The sequence below is a fragment of the Triticum dicoccoides genome, chromosome 6A (genome assembly GCF_002162155.2).
Source record: "Triticum dicoccoides isolate Atlit2015 ecotype Zavitan chromosome 6A, WEW_v2.0, whole genome shotgun sequence".
In the NCBI taxonomy this organism is placed as follows: Eukaryota; Viridiplantae; Streptophyta; class Magnoliopsida; order Poales; family Poaceae; genus Triticum; species Triticum dicoccoides.
In genome coordinates this window covers 492,133,153-492,154,961 of record NC_041390.1, presented here as the reverse complement: position 1 = coordinate 492,154,961, position 21,809 = coordinate 492,133,153, and positions in this window count along the sequence as shown.

Below are 21,809 nucleotides of genomic sequence, written 5' to 3'. Positions count from 1 at the left end.
CTACAATGAGGCTGAGAAGTGCAAGGCTCTTGGTCGTCCTGGCATCGACCCAAGAATGGCTGCAAAGAAGAAGAAGCCATCAACAGACCAATCTGCACCTTCAAGGCGGGAAGAGCCACGCATAGTCTTTCCAAGCAGCATGACTGGATCGAAGCCAAAGGTCCGGTCAACCGCTTCAGAACTGAAGAAGACGAGGACTACCGAGGCTGAAGCCAGAAAGAGGAAAAATCCTGATGCTTCTGATGTCGCTCCCTCGAAGAAGAAGCGCAGAACCAAGAAAGATCGGGCTGCTCCCACAGAGCCCCTTGTTGTAGAACCCATCTCTGTTGCTCGCCCTGATTCCTCGCATCAAGAACGACGGATAGTAGTTCATGAGCCTACTTCCATAGAGGCTCCTGAAGCTGAAGACATTCCAGCAGTTGACCCCACTACTGTTGAAGACATTGGTCACCATGACAATGTTGAAGATGATGAAGTCCTTCCTCAGATCGAGCACCAACTGGTATCATCGCATGTGCTCACGCACAGCGAACTCATCAGCATTGGTCGTCCTCTGACGCCAACTGCTCAGGATGCATCGTGGGCTGATCACCCACAACAACAAGACACCCCGATACTCCCAACAACAACAAGTCACACCACCTGTGCAAGACGAAGAAGACGACTTTGAGGCCCAGCCAACTCCATCTCCACAGGCGTCGCCAGCACTACGCAGGCTTTGCAAAGGACCAAGGCCTCAAGTCCCTCTTTCGAGCGTTCCAGAAGGAGAAGTACACCACCAATCTGTTGCACGTCAAGTGTTTCCAGATGCCACTCCTACTGTGACTGTCTCTGAATCCGAAGCCAAAATGGCTGAAGATGTTCCGGCTGCATCAGCTGATGAAGAAGAAGCCCCAAGAGTTGCTACACCCCCGTCTCACCAAGATGTTGTTCTCGAGGAGAACGTGACCGACCCTCCAGCTTCTGAAGTGAAGGTTGAGAATCCTGAGGCTGCCACCACTAACACCACTGAAGCCAATGACGTGGTCATGGCTGAAGACACTGTGGAGCCTGCACCTAACACTGTGCCAGAGGCCAATGAAGCCAATGATGCACCTGCAACAGATGTGCAGCCTGACGCCTCTGTTGATGCCACTGCTCCTGTTCCGCCACCAAGGCCACACACTATCGAGCAAGCATTCAACTATGGCCAACTTATCACTTTCAAATGGCCTTTTCTGACTCCTCCGCCTGCTGCTGGTCCTCAGTTTGACTATCACGTTGAGCACAGGCCTCAGGTTCAGAAGCCAATGCCAAGGTTGCCCAGGTTTCCAGGTACTGCATCTGCACCCGGATCTTTTAATATCAATGGCTTCAAGGCACACAACACCTTCTTTGATAGCGCCAAGAACCCCTACACCAAGGCAAGAATATCTTCTGATAGGTTCTGGAGCTATCAGCAACGCAGTTATTACTCATGCATTCTGTACAATCAAGGTCGCATTTTCCCACATATGTGTCTTGACACTGAAGCCATAACTGGTCTGCCTTGTTTGGAAGAAGCTCTGGATTGCTTCAGAGAGTCTGGATTATTGCCGTTCGTCACTGACAATGAGCACTGGAACGAAGAATTGCTGCTCCAATTCTATGCCACTCTTCATATTCGTGGCTACAACAGAGATCCGAAGACTTGGTTCCTTGAGTGGATGACAGGCAATGTTCATCACAAAGCCAAAGCCTTTGATATCATTGAGCTCACTGGTCTGCCCACTCCAGAAGATCTTTATGAACCTAGTTGTCAGCTTCACAGTGCAGCTATGGAGAGCATTTTTCACAAGTCTGAACCAAACATGAGTCAGATGCTTAGCATGATGAAGCCTTTGCCTCCAGATGCTGCATATCCTAAGGAGTTCTTTGTTGAAGACCTTGAGTATCCGCCACGCACTATCTATCACATTATAAGGCGAACTCTCTGGCCCATCAAAGGACATTCTCCACATGCAAAGCTGGAAGGTGCAATGAAGACTTTGGTCTTCCATATTCTTCACGGAAAATGCTTCAATGCACAAGACTTCTTCATCCGCCAACTTGCTGCATCAGGATCTGATCTCTTTGGCTTGAAGTTTTACGCTCCATGGATTATGCGGCTGATCAAACTACACTCAGCTGTCACCTATCAGCCCTCTGCTCGCAATCATCGGATCTTTATGCCTGACGTCGATATGTCCGTTGAAGCCATCTATCCAGAGCCTGCCAAGGAGCCCCTTAGTCTTCAGAATGCTGATAAGCAAAGTTTCTCACAACACATTGACGGAGATCCAGCAGTCGCTCGTGTTTATCCTATGGCTGGTACTACCCGTGCAACCTCATCGTGCCCTCACTGAAGCAACTGAAAGCACCATTGCCCAACGGCCCAAGAAGCGATCTCGTGTTCTCAACGACCGAGAACTTCTGGTTTCCCTTCATCAGAAACAGGATAAGCATCATGACTGGATGAAGCGCCAAATGCAAAGCCTCTTGGTGGACGTAAACAGGATTCGCAACCTTGCCACCAAGAATGCCTTTGTTGCCCATGAAACTTGTCGGCGTACATGGAAAGGGCTGATGCTTATGTGTTCTGAAGATGATCTTCAAGAGGATGGCTTCTCTGAACGCTTCAAGTTTGACTCAACACCTCCAAGAAGGACTGTGTTGCGGTGTACTCCGTCTCTTGAAGACTCTGAGTTCTCCTCCTCTGCTGCAACAGTGAATGCACGTGTCATCGATAATGAAGACGATGCTACTTCACCACCTTCAGCGCGAATCAACACTGCACCGAGTTCATCTGCACCGCCAACCAACACCGAAGACCCTGCTGCTTCACCAACTCCTCATGGGGACGAGTAGGTGCTCTATGTCTTCAAACCTTTTTGGTCCTTACTGACAAAAGGGGGAGAAGCATATGAGTTTGATAGTCTTCAAGCGGGTTCATATGGGCGGTAGTTTTATATTTTTCCTAGTGTTTACAACTCTCGCGTCTTGATACATTTGGTTCTTTGAGTTGTAACACTCAAACTCGATGGTCGTCTGCTACTTATTTTCTATTCTGTGATGTGATGATAAATTCCGCATGTGCGACGATAAATTCCGCACTTCGATCATTTTGCATATGTCCATTTTTCATTATGCATGTCATTATCTTCACATACTTTTCATGCATGATAAATTGTCATCATAAGTTGAAGAGGATCTCCACAAGTACAACCTGCCATGTGCATTTGCATACCAAAAGCAAATTACTTACATGCACATCTTCAGGGGGAGCCTTTGCCACTTATGAAGACAATAACCTATCCTTTACAATTTCACATATTTTATTCCCCGTTGAAAACTTCAACTAGTTTGTCATCAATCACCAAAAGGGGGAGATTGTAAGTGCATCTAGTGCCACCCCTAGTTGGTTTTGGAGTATTGATGACAAACCTAGTTGAGGGACTAATGTGTTTGTGAGAATTGCAGGATAACACAGGTAGAAGTCCCTCATTGATTCGGTTTTCTTACCAGAGATGACCCCTAAAAATGTATGAAGACATTGAAGTCAGAGGTGGTATGTGAAGACATTCACATTGAAGACTATGATAAGAGAAGACATCGCGTGAAGACTATTGAGCGCGAAGACTTAGCAGTTTCGTCGTTCTGTGTTTTTCTTTGTTGAGTCATAGGAACCACCGTACTGTTAAGTGGGGTCCAAGAGAACCAGTCAGAATGAATGAAGTGATGCTTAACCAAAATCCTATGTCTTCGAGTGAAGACTATGAGAGCAAATCTTGTCCAGAGTTGGATAAGTCAGCTTTGCTTGTAGTCCAAGTAAAGTTGCCGTGTGTGTTTGAAATCTGACCGTTGGAACATGTGTCAGTTCCTTAGTGACCAAGGCTCATTTCAGACAAACCAGGCCGGGTTGCCTAGTGGCTATAAATAGCCCACCCCCTACAACCATAAACGGTTGGCTGGTCAGAGTTAGAGTACAGCTTTTGTCGTTTGAGAGCAACCCACCTCGAAGCCTTTGAGAGAGAATTCCTTGCGAGGATAAATCCCTAACCACCCAGAGCCAAAGAGTGTTAGGCATCACTGAAGTCTTCCTGTCTGTGTGATCTGAAGACTTATTACACTTGAGGACTGTGAATCCTCCAGTTGGTTAGGCGTCGCGTTCTGAGCATCCAAGAGTCATTGTGGATCGCCGGTGAACGAAGTCTGTGAAGGTTTGGAAGTCTACCTTGAAGACTTACCAGAGTGATTGGGCGAGGTCTGTGTGACCTTAGCTCAAGGGGAATACGGTGAGGACTGAGTGTCCTGAGTTGCGTGTTCAGGACTGGGTGTCCGGGACTGTGTGTCCTTAGGTTTAAATACCTAGCCTCCCTAACCAGACGTACAGTTGTCACAGCAACTGGAACTGGTCCAACAAATCATTGTCTTCAACGAGTCACTGGTTTCATCCTTCCCTTCCCTTTACTTACTGTTGGTCCTTGTGAAGTCATTGTATGATTGCATTATCTTTTGTCTTCACTGAGTGACTGCTTGTTCTGATTGGCTTCACAATATCTTCCTACCTGATCTTTACTGCCTAGCTGCTATTAGTCATTGTGCTTTCACTTCATTGAATACTTGACTATGGTTTGCCTAGTGTAGTCTACCTTCTGCTGCATGGTAATAGGTTTATTTCTATCGTTTGTCTTCGAAACTTCCATGTTTTGAAGACTTTCATAAAAATCGCCTATTCACCCCCCCCCCTCTAGTCGATCACTAGCACTTTCAAAACCTATGCCCCCCGGTCTCTTTCTCATCATATCAATCTCCATCACTTTATTATTGCTTTGTTTTTACTTTGATTTTACTTTTTACTTTGCATCTCTATACAAAAAATACCAAAAATATTATTTATCATCTCTATCAGATCTCACTTTCGTAAGTGACCGTGAAGGGATTGACAACCCCTAAGCGCGTTGGTTGCGTTGAGCTATTGTTTTTGTGTAGGTACAAGGGACTTGTGCGTGGCCTCCTACTGGATTGATACCTTGGTTCTCAAAAACTGAGGGAAATACTTATGCTACTTTGCTGCACCATCCTCTCCTCTTCGGGGAAATCCAATATAGTGCTCAAGAGGTAGCATAGTTCATACTAGTTCTAAGCAGTTCATACGAGTTCATACATGCAAGATCGGAATGCATAAGGTAGAGTTCGGGATTGGGGGATAGGGGAATAGGGGGAAACGGGGTACACAACGGACACCGGCTCACCGCGGCGCCCGTCACCGTCGTGCGTAGTGGATGGTCGAGCCGCTAGCCTTCATCTTCTTCTTCATCGGTGTGCGGGCGGGCGGGTCGTCCTGTCGTCCTCGGCGGAGTCGAGGTCGATTTGCCAGGTAGGATGGACTGGCTCCGGCGCCCTAGCTGGCATGTACATCGCCTCTTCTTCCTCCTCCTTAGGCTCCCCGCCGATGACCGTCGGCGGTGTGATAGCCGTCCCCCAGTACACTGCGGCACGGCGGTCATTAGGAGCCCAGTAGGTCTTATACTTGTGCCACTTCTTCCTCTGTTTAGGGTCATCGGAGACGACCTGATTCATGGCCCAACAAATGATGTCAACTGCCATCGCGCCCTTCGCTGGGTCAGGAATCAGCTCTTCAGCTCTTCTTTACTGGCCTTCATGACCACGACATTCGATTCGTTCTACATGTCAGCCATGGAGCCGAAGTTCGAGCACACCTCCATGGTGTTCTCGAACTTGGTCCGGTCAGCAGCCGTCCACCCGAGGAAGAAGGCCCTCCAGCCAATACCCCAAGGGAAGGGGTTGGCATTGGAGTTGGAGCTAGAGCTCATGGCGATGGGGAGGAGGAAGGTTGATAGTGAGAGAAGAGAGGGGGTGGATAAATAGTGATGGGCAGGGTGAGTAAATATAGGGGGGATGGAGAGGAGGAGAAGAGTGACAGTCATGCTGTTTTAACTACAAGCTCTTGAATTAGCCAGGAACTCTGTGCAATGCCTGACTCCATGACTTGTGTGCAGATCGAGGACACGGAGGTGCTCCCGGCCGTTGACAGCAAGGGCAAGCAGCCCCTTCACCCAATGCCCGACGAGGTTGAGCTGCCGCCCACCGCCGAGGAAGACCCGAAGACGCCTGAGGGTGGCGACGATGAGGGCATGGAGGAGCCCCCCAGCAACAAGCACCGCAATTACAGCCACTATCATCAGGAGGATGGCCCAACTCACTTCTGCAAGGTCATCCTTGCACCAAAACTTGAGTGCATCCCCATGCCCCTGGACTTCACCAAGCACTTCATCACGGTGCCGACGGAGTTCAAGCTCAGGAACAACACCGGCTGCTCCTGGAAGGTGACGGTCAAGCTGATGAACGGCAGGGTGACCCTAGATCAGGGTTGGGCCACCTACACAGCCGTTCATCAGGTCAAGATCGGCTACATGGTGACTTTCAAGCTCCTCACTCCCGACACCCTCAAGGTCATCATCTTCGATGACGATGGCATTGAGGTCATCAACAAGTGCGGGAAGCACGATGACGCCTTCGCCGCCAAGGAGTAGGGTCGGGCCACCTCTTTCGAGCGTACTATCGAATTATGCTAGTTGATGGTTTATGCGTTGAACTGTTATATCTGTGGTACTGCTTATATCTGAATTATGCTAGTTGATGCTCTGTTTATAGTCTGTTGTGCTTATGATGTGTGCTGCCGAAGTGTGGTGGTGACCTCACCAACTAGCCAAAGAGGTTACCACACATCAGACCTTGCATACAACCAAACACCATGCCTTGGGTTTGTGGACTAACATGCAAGCAACCAAACACCAGGCAGTGTGGTTCAACCCATGCAGATAAGAGGGCATGCAGGCAACCAAACAACATGCATATGGTGCATTTGAGGCTGCATTTTCATAGCCAGGCTGAGTAGAGAAGTGTATGCGATGCAGGCACTATTGCACACGGCAACCAAACACGCCCTTATACAGTTAGCTTAGCTCGCATTAAAATTCTAGCGAGCCTAGACCGAGTCTAAGTTAAGGGTCGAGGTGTGGAAAATGGCTTCTGACCAACTTATAACAATCTCTAGCTAGTTTCGAGCAAAAGATGATGACAACCTTGTTTATCTGTGGCGAGTCCTTCGACTAAATATGATACAAGAACATACATTGAAACACTATAAATTATAAAATATTACTATGATCAACATCATGATGATATAATTTTCTTAGAGTAGTTTAGCTTATTATCCCTTAACTCATATACGAATACTTAATTGGAACACAATACAAGGATTCACTACAAACATTTAATTGGGATAACAAAATATAGTCCAAAGACCATAAAAAGTTCTGGCGTAGTGCACTGTAATGGATGCCAAGCGAAAATCGAGCGAGCTCGTATTACCTCATGATCGGCTCGCTTCCCGGTCGAGTCACACAAAAACATTCAGACTTGACTCATTTTATTTCGAGTCGACCTCGAAGGGCTCACAAGCCTCAACCTCTTCTTGTAGGTCTACCCATGTGATTCGACTGATGAAGACGATGATAGACCTTGTGGATCGGGTAGGTCAGATCGATCTGGTAGTCCTACCTTCTCCTTGTGTTGAAGAGCTCGAGCCGGTGCCGAACGTGGTGAAGTAGTGGCCGGTGATGGCAGAAAGATGGTGGTGGTGGTGTGCTTCCTGAAGGAAATATGCCCTAGAGGAAATAATAAAGTTATTATTTATTTCCTTATATCATGATAAATGTTTATTATTCATGCTAGAATTGTATTAACCGGAAACATGATACATGTGTGAATACATAAACAAACAGAGCGTCACTAGTATGCCTCTACTTGACTAGATCGTTGATCAAAGATGGTTATGTTTCCTAGCCATAGACAAAGAGTTGTCATTTGATTAATGGGCTCAGATCATTAGGAGAATGATGTGATTGACTTGACCCATTCCATTAGCTTAGCACTTGATCGTTTAGTTTGTTGCTATTGCTTTCTTCATGACTTATACATGTTCCTATGACTATGAGATTATGCAACTCCCGTTTACCAGAGGAACACTTTGTGTGCTACCAAACGTCACAACGTAATTGGGTGATTATAAAGGTGCTCTACACGTGTCTCCGAAGGTACTTGTTGGGTTGGCATATTTCGAGATTAGGATTTGTCACTCTGATTGTCGGAGAGGTATCTCTGGCCCCACTCGGTAATACAATCACTTAAGCCTTGCAAGGATTGCAACTAATGAGTTAGTTGCGGGATGATGTGTTACATAATGAGTAAAGAGACTTGCCGGTAACGAGATTGAACTAGGTATTGAGATACCGACGATCGAATTTCGGGCAAGTAACATACCGATGACAAAAGGAACAACGTATGTTGTTATGCGGTTTGACCGATAAAGATCTTCGTAGAATATATAGGAGCCAATATGAGCATCCAGGTTCCGCTATTGGTTATTGACCGGAGACGTGTCTTGGTCATGTCTACATAGTTCTCGAACCCGTAGGGTCCGCACGCTTAAAGTTCGATGACGGTTATATTATAAGTTTATGGGTTTTGATGTACCGAAGGTAGTTCAGAGTCCCGGATGTGATCACGGACATGACGAGGAGTCTCGAAATGTTCGAGACGTAAAGATCGATATATTAGACGACTATATTTGGATACCGGAATGGTTTCGGGTGAGATCGGGATAATACCGGAGCACCGGGAGGTTATCGGAACCCCCCGGGAGATATATGGGCCTTAATGGCCTTTAGTGGAAAGGAGGGGAAAGGAGCAAGGGAGCCCCCCCCCCCCCAAGCCCAATCCGAATTGGGAGGGGGCCTCCCCCCTTTCCTTCCTCCCTCCTTCCTCTTCCTTCCCTCTCCCTCTCCAAATAGGAAAAGGAGGAGTCCTACTCTCGGTGGGAGTAGGACTCCCCCCTTGGGCGCGCCTCCTCCCCTTGGCCGGCCCTCTCCTCCCCTCCTTTATATACGGAGGAGAGGGGCACCCCATAGACACAACAATTGATCTCTTGGATCTTTTAGTCGTGTGCGGTGCCCCTCTCCACCATAGTCCACCTCGATAATATTGTAGCGGTGCTTAGGCGAAGCCCTGTGATAGTAGAACATCAACATCGTCACCACGCCGTCGTGCTGACAGAAATCTCCCTCAAAGCTCGGCTGGATCGGAGTTCGAGGGACGTCATCGAGTTGAACGTGTGCATAACTCGAAGGTGTCGTGCGTTCGATACTTGATCGGTCGGATCGTGAAGACGTACGACTACATCAATCGCGTTGTGCTAACGCTTCCGCTTTCGGTCTATGAGGGTACGTGGACACACTCTCCCCTCTCGTTGCTATGCATCACCATGATCTTGCGTGTGCATAGGAATTTTTTTGGAATTACTACGTTCCCCAACACTTCCCGTGAGCATCGCGCTAACCCTAGATCGGTAGGGGATTTCGGTGGGGGTTGTGGCAGCGGTGAACTTCGCCAGTCATGCCCCGGCCCCCACCTCTGTTTATATATGCGTGGGTCACAGGGGCTCACCAACCATATGAGGGTTGGGCGCCCCCAATCAGGCCGTGGATCTAAGGGCCTGGTGGGCCCACACGGAGGAGATCAACCTAACATTCTCCCCCTTGATCTCAACTTTACTTTTAACCTTATACTTTCTAGTTTAATTGTTTCATCACATATTGGTACATAGAGCATGTTTCATCGTCACAGCTTAATTGCCGATAGAATCATATAGCTACAACATACATTTTGTTTATAAACATATTCTGTTCCTTTTGGACCTATCCAGAAATCGTAGGCTTTCCCTTAAACCCATGCCGGCTAAGTGTTCCTTGAACACATTGGGTGGTAAGCCTTTCGTTAGTGGATCCGCAAGCATATCCTTTGTCCTTATATGCTCGAGACTTATAGTTTGATTCTAGATATTATCTTTCACAACATAATACCTTATCTCTATTGTTTTGGCAACATTACTCTACTTGTTGTTGTGAGCATAGAATACTGCGGGTTGGTTGCCACAGTACATCTTTAGTGGTTTGTGAATACAATCTACCACTTTCAAGTCGGGTATAAATTTCTTTAGCCATATCGCCTGCCCCATGGCCTTGAAGCATGCTATAAATTTCGCATACATCGTGGATGATGCAACTATCGACTGCTCGGAGCTTTTCCATGAAATAGCTCCCCCGGCAAGGGTGAATACGTATCCTGGCGTGGATTTTCTATCATCTCTGTCCCCCGCAAAATCTGCGTCTGAATACCCTTTTATCCCTAGGGAATCACTTCTCCTGTATATTAGCATGTAGTCCTTCGTGCCTTGCGCATAACACAATGCTTTTTTACCATTTTCTAGTGCTCTATGCCTGGATTCTCTTGATATCTACCGAGTACCCCGGTGATAAAAGCTAAGTCAGGGCGAGTGCACACTTGTGCATACTGTAAGCTTCCAACAGCCGAAGCATATGGTACTGCTTTCATTTGACTGATCTCGTACTGGTTCTTGGGACATTGGAATTTCCCAAAACTATCGCCCTTGACTATAGGAGCATGTGTGGCTTTACTTGCATGCATATTATACTTTTGAAGAACCATTTCTAAATATGCTTTCTGCGATAGTCCTAAGACTCCATTGTTCCTATCTCGGTGGATTTCTATGCCCAAAATATATGATGCTTCACCAAGATCTATTATATCAAAAATTTGAGGACAAGAACTTCTTTGTTTCTTGTAGCAGACTAGCATCACTGCTAGCAAGCAAGCTATCATCCACATACAAGATTAGGAAAATATATTTCCCATTTTTAAACTTTGCATAAATGCAGTTGTCCTCAATATTTTCTTTAAATCCAAAAAAATTTAATCGTTTGATTAAACTTTAGATACCACTGTTTAGAGGCTTGCTTTAATCCATAAATGGATTTCTTCAGGCGGCATCCCATATTTTCCTTGCCTTCCATGATAAAACCCTTGGTTGTTTCATGTAGACATTTTCTTTTAAATCCCCATTGAGAAGTGTCGTCTTTACTTTCATTTGATGTAACTCTAAATCAAAATGAGCAACTAATGCCATTATGATTCTGAAGGAATCCTTACATGAGAATGGAGAAAATGTCTCATTGTAATCTATCCATTCTCTTTGTGTAAATCCTTTTGCCACAAGTCTTGCTTTATACTTTTCTACATTCCCTTTAGAGTCATACTTCGTTTTGTAGACTCATTTACAGCCTACTGTCTTGGCTCCTTTAGGAATTTTCTCTAAGTCCCAAACATCTTTGGAACTCATCAATTTCATCTCGTCTTCCATTGCCTTCATCCAGTTCGATGAATGATGGCTTCTCATGGCTTCTTCATATGAGGTGGGATCTTTTTCTGTATGAACTATTTCCATGTTATAAACTTTATAATCAGTAGAAATAGCTGACTTTATGTGTCTTGTAGACCTTCTCAGGGCCTCAGTTTCTGGCACATTTTGTGCCTCAACTTCTGGCACTTCTTGTAAAATTTGTTGCTGCACCTCCCTTTCATGCTCAACAACGGGTTTAGTCGTCTCCTGACGGACAGGTTCCAGGTCTACTCCCATAGTTGTCATGGGTGGAGTTGCAACTGGTAGTGAGAAAAATGGCCCCTGAATCATCGGATTAGGTGCATGCATCCTCTTCTCCTCAAGATCATTTTTTTGAGCTACCATGCTCCCCCTCATCATTTCGTCCTCTAAGAAGACTGCATTTCTTATTTCTACAAACTTTGTATATCTGGCTGGATAGTAGAAACAAAAACCCTTTGATCTGTCTGGATAGCCAATGAAGTGGCAGCTCACTATTTTGGGATCTAATTTTGCAATGTTTGGATTAAACATTTTGGCCTCAGCAGGGCACCCCCACACTCTGAAGTGTTGTAGGGAGGCACTCTTCCTGTCCACAACTCGTACGGTGTTTTGGGTACCGGCTTGCTTGGTACTCTGTTGAGAATGTGAATGGCGGTTTTAAGCGCCTCCATCCATAATGCCAATGGCAAGGTGGAGTAACTCATCATGATGCGCACCATATCCATAAGTGTACGGTTGCGCCTTTCAACTACTCTATTTTGCCGAGGCTCGCCTGACATTGAATACTGGGCTACTATGACAGTCTCCTGCAAGAACTTTGCAAAAGGTCCGGGGACTAGTCCATATGGAGTGTGCCGACCGTAGTACTCTCCCCCACGGTCGGATCTTACTATCTTTATTCTTTTATCGTGTTGATTTTCAACTTCAGCTTTGAATATTTTAAATTTATCCAACGCTTCAGATCTTTCTTTGATTGGATAAATATATCCATAGCGAGAGTAGTCATCTGTGAATGTTACGAACGAGTCATATCCATCCGCACTTTTCACCGGAAATGGTCCACAAATATCAGTGTGAATGATTTCTAGTGTGTCTGTGCTATGGATTGTACCCTTTTGAGTTGTTTTATATACTTTCCTTTAATGCAATCTATGCATTGTTCTAAATCTGAGAATTCTAACAGATGAAGAATTTCACTTTTGACTAATCTTTCTATTCTTTCCTTGGAAATATGGCCCAAGCGACAGTGCCATCATTTCGATGAGTCGAGTGTTCTCTTTCTTTTCTTTTGTTCTTTATTCGACGCGACATGCTCATTCACATTACACACAGAATGCACTTTTTCACGTAGTGATAATAAATAAAGCTCATCATGTAGTAAAGCATCACCCACATAAGAATTATTAAACCATACGGCACACTTGCCATGTCCAAAATAAAACTCATAATTATCTTTGTCCAAACATGAAACGCTAATCAAGTTTCTATGACATGATGGAACATATAAAACATCTCTAAGCAGAAGCTTGAATCCATCGACTAACTCCAAGGAGATGTCGCTGACAGCTGCAACTTCTGCTTCAACTCCGTTTGCCACTTCAATGCGTCTTTCGCTTCTTTGTGTAGTCCGCGTCGAATGAAATCCCTGTAAAGAATTTTCAACATGAACAGTTGCTCCTGAGTCGGTCCACCAAGTAGATATTAAAAACTGTGTGTACAAGGATTCATTTACAAAGGAAACTACTCCCTCTGTTCCAGAATATAAGGTGTATTGGTTTTCGTGCAAATCAACCATTTGAAAATTTGGCCAATATTAGAGAACTAAATAGAAACATCTGCAATACCTAATAGATAAAATATGAAACTACCTTTCATGATCGATCAAATGATATAAATTTCATATTGTAGATATTGATACATTTTTCTAAAAACTTGATCAAACTTGTGCTCGTTTGACTTTTGGAAAAACAAATACACCTTATATAAAGGAACAGAGGGAGTATATTGTTACCTCTTTTTGCCATGATTGACTTTAGCCAATCAGGGCAGTCTTTCTTGTAATGTCCGGTCTTCTTACAGTGGAGACAAGTGTCTTTGTCCACTGCGAAAGACTTCTGCTGATGCTGATAGGCAGCTTTACCATGTGGCTTTGAGGGGGACTTTTGTTATTCTGATTGTAATTCTTTTTCTTCTGATGCTGATAGGCAGCTTTACCATGTGGCTTTCAGGGGGAACTTTTGTTATTCTGATTGTAATTCTTTTTCTTATGATCCTTCACATAGTTGAGTGAACCACCATTTGAGGCTTTGAGTCTGTCCTCTTCTTGGACACACATTTCTATTGTCTTTTCAATGTCCCATGTTCCAGGTGACATATTGTAGTTTACAACAAAAGTTTTAAACTCCTTTGGTAGTGAAGCCATGACCAGGTGGACCAGGAGCGCTGGTTTGATCTCCAGATCCTCATCCATGGGCTTAAGCTTTGCTGCCATGTTGCTCATCCTAAGGATGTGCTCTCTTATTCCATGACTACCACCTGTGTAGTTTTCTGTCACCAGTTGCTTTAACACCTGTGTGGCATATATCTTTGAAGAGCCAATGAACTGGCTCTTTATCTTTGTAAGCAACCCCCCTGCGGAAGTGCACTCTGCAACTGAGCCCACAATGGCGCTCTCAATTGTATTCTTTATAAATGCCATGCACTTTTTGTTTGCATTGACCCAATTTTTGTTTTCTATGGAATATAATATCTCCACAGGATCATGATCCCCCCTCTTTTTATCCCACGCAGCATTATCATCAGTGGCCTCTCTGACTGGCTCTATAGGTCTGACCGGCTGTGGAGTGTCCACAACCCAGTCCAGCTCAGCATAGACAAACGATAGTTCTACTTTCTTCCTCCACTCAGTGTAATTGTCACCTTTGAGTATCGGAACATCTTTTAGGCAACTCATCAAGTGGAAGCCTCCTGAAATCACAATTTAAGTGATATTAGTATAACAATCATATGAATTAATCTAACATTGGTCAAATTAAACATACAATTTTCCATGCAATTAAATCTATATTATCGTTGGGCAAAATGTTAGAAATAAATGCACCTTTAAATTCAATAATAAAACATGATCATGTTATTCACAACGTTGGTCATAAAAAATAACATAATCATATTCATTTTAATAAACACTTTAACATGCTCTTAAAACTTAATTCTATCTGATCTTTTATTTTCTTTGTAAAAGAGCACTATTAATTATTTACGCAGCGGAAAAACATGAATAAAAATTCATGAACTTTTTATTCTTTACAGAACTTTTCTTTGACCAAATAAAAATTCATGAACTTTATTATTTTCTTTGTAAAATTCATGGACATTTGTTTTTCTGAAAATTTACTATTTTCATTTTCAGAAACTTTTTCTATTTACTTTTCTATTTTCTAAACAAAGATTTTTGTTGGAAAAAAATGCATAGAAAAACTATTTGAAAATTTGCCCAAAAATCTTGCCAAGTAAACAACAAACTAAAGAAAGTGGAAAACAGTAGTAGCCAGCCTCGACTCGACCTGGGCCGCCCGTGGCTGCAGCCTCGGCCCATCTCGCATGGCAGTGCCCACACTGCTGCTACTGGCCTCAGCCTCTTTCGGCCCAAAAAGCCCATGTCCAGCTAGGTTTTTCACCACAGTCGTCCAATGAGATCGATGGTCCAGCTCGATTTTCGCTGGAACAAAACTGGGAGAAGCCCCTGACCGAAAACCCTAGGTCATTCAGTTCTCTTCTCCGCTCGATCCCCTTTCAACTCCCTCGTCTCTATCCCACGGCGGCGAGGAAAGGGGCTGCCCCCCGCCCGGCCGCCCCAGCCGTCGGCGATGGCGGCGAGGGTCACCGCACCGCGCGCGCCTACTCTCCCTTCTCTTTCCCTTCTCGCGCGCTGATACGTCTCCAACATATCTATAATTTTTGGTTGTTCCATACTATTATATTATCAATTTTGGATGTTTTATAATTATTTTATATCATTTTTTGGTACTAAGCTATTGACATGGTACTAAGTGTCAGTTGTTATTTTTTGCATGTTTTTTACATCGCAGATAATCAATACCAAACGGAGTCCAAACACAGCGAAACTTTTTGTGGATTTTTTCCATGGACCAGAAGACAACCAATGGGCCAAAGAAGCACCTGGGGGCTGCTCCGAGGGGAGCACAACCCACCAGGGCACGCCTTGAGGCCTAGGCGCGCCCTGGTGGGTTGTGCCCACCTCGGGTGCCCCCGGACCGCCTCTTTACTCTATAAATACCCCAATATTCTAGAAACCCTAGGGGAGTCGAAGAAAATCAATTCCAGCCGCGCAGAGTCCAGAACCACCAGATCCAATCTAGACACCATCACGGAGGGGTTCACCACTTCCATTGGTGCCTCTTCGATGATGCATGAGTAGTTCTTTGTAGACCTTCGGGTCCGTAGTTAGTAGCTAGATGGCTTCCTCTTTCTCGTTTGATTCTCAATACAATGGTCTCTTGGAGATCCATATGATGTAACTCTCGGTGTGTTTGTTGGGATCCGATGAACTTTGAGTTTATGATCAGATCTAGTTATTTGAGTTTTTTTTGATCTCTTATATGCATGATTGCTTATAACCTTGTATTTATTCTCCGATATTTGGGTTTTATTTGGCCAACTTAATCTATTTATCTTGCAATGGGAAGAGGTGCTTTGTAGTGGGTTCGATCTTACGGTGCTTGATCCCAGTGACAGAAGGGGAACCGAGACGTATGTATCGTTGCTACTAAGGATAAAACGATGAGGTCTATTTCTACATAAATAGATCTTGTCTACATCATGTCATCGTTCTTATTGCATTACTCCGTTTCTCCATGAACTTAATACACTAGATGCATGTTGGATAGCAGTCGTTGTGTGGAGTAATAGTAGTAGATGCAAGCAGGAGTCGGTCTACTAATCTTGGATGCCTATGTAATGATTATTGCCTAGATATCGTCATGATTATTTAAAGTTCTATCAATTGCCCAACAGTAATTCGTTTACCCACCGTTTGCTATTTTTTCGAGAGAAGCCACTAGTGAAACCTACGGCCCCCGGGTCTCTTTCTTATATTATTTGCCTTTGCGATCTATCTTCCTTTGCTTTTATTGTGAAATCTATTAAACCTAAAAATACAAAAATATCTTGCTGTAATTTATTCTTATTTATTTTATTTGGCGTTCGATCTATCAATCTACTACAATTTATCCACGTCCGCTTGCCAATTTCTGGCACCGTTACCCGAAAGGGATTGACAACCCCTTTAATACGTCGGGTTGCGGGTATTTGTTATTTGTGCGCAGGTGTCGTTTACGTGTTGTTGCTTGGTTCTCCTACTGGTTCGATAACCTTGGTTTCATCACTGAGGGAAATACCTACCGTCGCTGTGTTGCATCATCCCTTCCTCTTTGGGAAATACCGACATAGCTTCAAGCCGCTATCACGCGCCCCTGGTCTCTTTCATGCTCCGTAGCGGCAACCCCGTGTCCAGGTCGCCGGCGACGGCCACCGCGCCGTGCTAGGTCGGCGCGCCTTTCCTTCCTTTCCTCCCTCCATTTCTCCCTCTGACTCCAGCAACAGAGAGAGAAAGAGACGATCGGTCAAGCCCTCCTCTGCCCCCCTTTGCGCCCGAGGGCGATGGAGCAGACGGCGGCGGCGCCGTGGCCTTCCCCCTCGCCGGCTATGCGTCCACCTTGCGGTGAGCACGCCACCGTCGAGCGGTTTGGCCACAGTGCTCTTTGCCCCTTTCGGGATAGGTTCTTCGTCCCTGTCACCTCGGCTTGCCGATGCGCGACGGGATCGAGAGGAACAGGCGCGGCCTTGCGGCGGCGCACTTTGCCGGCGAGGCCCGAGGCCCTTCTCCGGTGAAAACTTTGCCCTGTCTTTTTAGGGTTCTTTGGGGAGGAATTTACCTTTGCTGTGATTTCTTTCTACCGAAAAGACTAAACCCAATCTAGCTGATACCATTGATAGACCTTGTGGATCGGGTAGGTCAGATCGATCAGGTAGTCCTACCTTCTCCTTGTGTTGAAGAGCTCGAGCCGGTGCCGACCATGGTGAAGTAGTGGCCGGTGATGGCAGAGAGATGGCGGCGGTGGTGTGCTTCCCATGAGCACCGCGCTAACCCTAAATCGGTAGGGGATTTCGATAGGGTTTGTGGCAGCGGTGAATTTCGTCAGTCGTGCCCCGGCCCCTGCCTCTGTTTATATATGCGCGGGTCACAGGGGCCCACCAACCATACAAGGGTTGGGCGCCCCCGATCAGGGCGCGGATCTAAGGGCTCGGTGGGCCGTTGGGCCCACAAGGAGGAGATCAACCTAATAGACGACCCACTATGGGTTAATTGTTCCTCTCTAATAGGCAGCATCGGCCTCTTTGTCATCGCTGGTGTATCCCATACTTGCATGTCACCATAATATGCAATCACACAATTTTAGTCCGTAACCTAGAATTTTCACTACTGATGAGTGCAAATCCATAGTATCATTTTCCTGGGAGTATCTGATTCAACCGAATATAGTTCTAGACAATAATGTTTGATGTTCAATTGAAAATTTGTCGAGAATCAAACAAAATGGAAGCTTTTAGAAACAAGGCAAAAAATGCACGTTCCCCGTTTTACCAGTTCTTTTAGTTGGAAAAACCTATCAGTCAATTCACACGGGAAAAATCTTAAGAATTCAAATTCACTGTATTCTTATATGAAAATGAACCAAAGAGCCCTAATATGATATTCTTATATGAAAAGTCGGATTCAAGTGGGCATCAATTCACTTGGATATTTTCTAGTATAATTTTTCATGCCGTTCATCCACACTGACTGCACTTGATCGATGCATGTGTAGGAGTACACTGCGCAGGTGAAGGACCACGGACGGTGGTGGTACGAAGCCCCGCTTGGCACAAAACTGCCAAGAGTCAATAGCTGAGGGAGGACGAAGGTGGGGGTGAGCTCAGGCCTCCACCCAGCGAGCGCCGACGGCCTCCACGAAGCTAGTTTGGGGCAGCCAGAATGTCTCGAACCGGAAGCGAGGGGGAATCGGAGGGCGCTCGTCGGCGGAGGACAAGAGGAGAGGGACATGGTCGAAGCCAATCCGGGTGATGGCCCTGAGGGAAGCCAGGGGGCAGCGGAGGTCCCACTCCGGGGAAACTAGGACCCGGTCCAAGACAGACTGGGTCGGGGCCGCCTGGCGATTAGTCCAAGTAAACCTGACACCAATTCTATCTATCTCGCGAAGGCCAAGATCAGCAATGCAGTCATTAAATATTTGCATCCGCACAAAGTTGACATGCGCATTGCTCTTGTCCTCCGCGCAGTGAAGAAGGTTAAAATCGACCCCGACCACCACAGGAAGGGTGGCGGCCGTCACCTTTCGGGAGAGCTCCTCAAGGAAGGTGGCAGACCTACTAGTAGGGTTCTTCATTGCCGTTGAGCCACACTGACTGCACTTGATCGATGCCGGCCGGCGTGGATATCGGCAGAGTAGAGACGGACACCGCGCAGGTGAAGGACCACGGACGGTGGTGGTACCAAGCGACCGACGGATTAACCAGTGCACGCTCATGGTCGTTTTGCAGTGGGAGAGCTGAGTACTGACTATTGGGTAGGATTACCAGCTAAAAGTTGATTAATTAACATGCTTTTAGTCCGTTGTCCCAGGACAGTTTTTTGGGTTAATTGCGTGCATTCGGTGTTGTAGTTGTCTACCTGAAAAAGATGAACCACTGGGAAAGGACAGCGCGTCATACTCCGCTCTCCATTTCCGTGAGACCGGAGAGGGCAGAGGCACCTTTCTGCGTGCACGTGCATGTACCATGATTTGTCATCGAACGGTAGGTCGTGGGTTGTCCGTCGTGACATGACCAGCCGCGAGGACGAGATACTTGGATTCAGAACACGTTAGATTCCGCAACCCTGTCCTTCACGTGGGGCTAGTGCCGTCAGCCTTTGCTCTTGTCGCGAGCGCCTCTTGAAGAATCTGTTCTCCTCCACAGATGTAAAGTGATGGTGGATTGGAGTTTTAGGCTCTGTTTGACTGAGCCTTTTTTTTAATCCAACTTCGACTTAAAAAAAAAGATACTTCTAGATGCTAATCAAGGCCAATGGGTCTCAGGTCCCATTGCACCCGAATTGGATTTTCTTTTAGAAAATTTAGAGCAAAGAATTCCAGAAACTTTTTGAAATCATCATGAACGAAGATACCATGAACAATATCCGTGGTACGGTGAACAATATTCGTAGTAAGATAGTTTTATGCTTGTCTTCTGAGTGTATCATAGGTTAGCTATATTGATGGAGGTCATCGTCATGCGAACCATCTGTGATTCTATGCTTGTATGGTTCATGTCGTTTGTAATAATAGTACAGGAGCGCACTCTATTTATACGTATGCAACATTAAAAATAGTCATTGAATTGCCTATATGCTAGCTATGAATTGTCTATGTTGTTGTAATTTTTCTTTGCAAAATGGTCGTTCAACTTCCAACCAATGTAAAATAATTGCTTTGTGGTCAATTAGCATATAAACATATTCGTTTAGGCCCCAGGGCATTACAGACAATTCACAGTCAAATCTACATTTTCATAGTTGTCTCATCCAAACAACTTTCAACTTTTACACAGTTCTCCGCTCACATCAACTTTTTCACAGCTCACGACTGACAACAGCTTTTTTCAGAATCCACAACCCAACCAAACACACCCTTAGTATCCAGGCCATATTTGGTTTGTATCCTTAAGGTTACCACGTCTAATCTTAGCATGCCACAAGATCTTAGAGCAACTCTAACATAGTCGCCATAACTTCGATCACCATTCGCCGTATGGATTATGTTTCATATGGATACCAAGACTGCCGAGGCGACCCGCAAACACAGAGTCGTCATATGTGGTCTCCATATCTTTTATTTTCAGTTTTTTTGTCACATCAATTTAAAAATCCACACACACAATTTCAAGGTTTGAAAACCAACCAGAGATAACATTGCCTTACAAAGTGGCTACATAGGGTAGAAAAGTCGATTAGCGACTTTGTTTTACTAAACTGATGACTTTTTATGGTTTAGGAGAAGCACTAGTTGTTCCCCACCATGACAATGTTGACTGCAGTGCATGGGGCACATGCATATGCGATGAGTCACCTCGTTGTCTAGGCAAGGCGGTGTGACAGTCGACGACCTCGCCTTCATCCCATTCCTGCCCGTCGTTGTCGAGGTCGGGAAGACACAATATATCACGACCTGTATCGGTCAAGGATGCCATATCCATGTCAAATTTGCGCCATCTGTTGCACTTCCTCTCCTACACCATGTCCGTCTGCTTCTTATCGTAATGGACCAGACGACGTGTTCCCTCTTGGCCCACAACACCTTCCTGACGGTGGTATGCTCGAAGATTTCGCCGGGGCGGATGACGGAGCGAAGGCCTCATAGTGCTATCCCAATTATCCAACACCATTGATAACAATTTCTCAAGTGGATGGTTTATGAATCACGTTCCCAGGATTTGTAAATAATTGTCTTGATGAATACATATTCAAATGAATAAAAGGAAGAAGCGAATGTATACCCGACATAAAAGGAAAAGATATTGACGAGAGTAGGTTTATGAATCATGTTACTGATTTTTTGCAAAATATTGCATCGGTGAATTCTTATTCAAGGGAATAAAATAGAAAGTGAATGCATATCCGAGAGAAAAGAAAAATATGTTTTCACCGGAGTGGGATTTGAACCCTCATAGTGCTATCCCAATTATCCAACACCATTGGTAACAATGTCTTAAGTGGATGGTTTATGAATCATGTTCCCAACATTTGTAAATAATTGCATCGGTGGATTCATATTCAAATGAATAAAAAGAATAAGTGAATGTATATCCGGCAGAAAAGGAAAAGATATTGACCAGAGTAGATTTACGAATCAAGTTCCTGATACTTTGTAAAATACTGCATCGGTGAATTTTCATATTCAAGGGAATAAAAAATACCGCATCAGTGAATTTTCATGTTCAAGGGATTAAAAAAAACAAGTGAATGCATATCCGAGAGAAAAGAAAAATATTAGGAATCAAGTTCCTGATACTTTGTAAAATACTGCATCGGTGAATTTTCATATTCAAGGGAATAAAAAATACTGCATCGGTGAATTTTCATGTTCAAGGGATTAAAAAAAACAAGGTGAATGCATATCCGAGAGAAAAGAAAAATATTACGAATCAAGTTCCTGATACTTTGTAAAATACTGCATCGGTGAATTTTCATATTCAAGGGAATAAAAAATACTGCATCGGTGAATTTTCATGTTCAAGGGATTAAAAAAAACAAGTGAATGCATATCCGAGAGAAAAGAAAAATATGTTTTCACCGGAGTGGGATTTGAACCCTCATAGTGCTATCCCAATTATCCAACACCATTGGTACCAATGTCTTAAGTGGATGGTT